Source organism: Condylura cristata, unplaced genomic scaffold (genome assembly GCF_000260355.1).
Source record: "Condylura cristata isolate star-nosed mole 26May11 unplaced genomic scaffold, ConCri1.0 scaffold00009, whole genome shotgun sequence".
NCBI lineage: Eukaryota > Metazoa > Chordata > Mammalia > Eulipotyphla > Talpidae > Condylura > Condylura cristata.
The window spans coordinates 415891-416941 of NW_004567110.1; the positions used below are offsets into that span (position 1 = coordinate 415891).

The 1051-nt window shown below is 63.2% G+C and overlaps 1 protein-coding gene across 1 annotated transcript in view; it reads right to left on the reverse strand.

Annotated features, from left to right (window-relative positions):
* The window catches only part of CDT1 (chromatin licensing and DNA replication factor 1), a 12775-nt gene that overhangs the window by 8826 nt on the left and 2898 nt on the right, over window positions 1-1051 (reverse strand). The gene's annotated exons all lie outside the window — the stretch shown is intronic.

Genomic DNA, 1051 nt, shown 5'->3' on the forward strand with positions numbered 1-1051 from the left:
GTCTGAGAGCCTCAGTGCTGTGCTTATCACCCATCGCGCCACCAGGGAGGGCCCTGGCGTCGCCATTGTAATGAACTCTCTGGGCTAAACGACAAAGACAGACTCAGAGATAGCTTAATTTTCCTTGAAAATTTTGGCCATGTGTACTCATTTCTTAAAATATTTATGCATCCAGAAGTGGGGTGCAGGCCAGAGGTGCAGGGGCAGTGAGAGGATTCACCAGAGACAGAGTGGGGAGCAGGACAGGCAGATGGACGAAGTACCCTGCTGAGGGGAGCAGCAGAGAGATGGGAGAGGGCTGCTGTGCCCTGTGGGTCACTCGCTGGCCTGTGACTTGTGCTACAGGGGCCAGCTTCATAGTGCTGTGTTTTTCCCGTTGTGCCACCAGGGGGGGTTCCCCAAGTCTTAAAGGTGCGCATCCTTGAGTCCTGTGACAACAGGACTCTGGGTCTCGGCCTCTCCCATCTTGTCCCACGGTTGCCCCTAGGTTGCGAAGACTCCCCTACTCTAGGGGAGGCTCGGCCCGGCATTCATCGGCCTCGGCCTTCGGGGTGTGACTGGGCCACCTCAATATGTCTGAAGGGCCAGGGGCCTCGTGAAGGGGGTGGCAAGGAAGCTGGGAGCCACAGCAAGGGGAGCCGCTGGGGAGACCTGCGGAGCAGGGCTGTGCGAGGCCCTGGGGCACATCCAGCTGGGGTCTCCCACGCCCCCGCCCACCTGGTGGACTGTCCAACACTAGGGGCAGACCAGGCTCCCCTCACCCAGCAGAGATGGACCTCACCCCAGCTCCCGCTCGGGCCCAGCGCTCACCCTCGCACAGCAGGCCCGGCCTGGTGCCACGGGCATCCTCAGGGCGTCTGTCCCCAGGCTGGGCGCAAGAGGCCAGGGCTGCCCCCTGCGCTGTCCAGGACAATGTCCTCCCTCGTTGGGGTGCCGCGCCTGCCCTCCCAGCCCATCTGAGCCCCGGGGGCCTGGTGGGCGGGCCCGGACCCCGGGTGAGCTTCTTCCCACTGTGCTGTGGATTATCGCCCCGAGATGCTGTGTCCCCCCC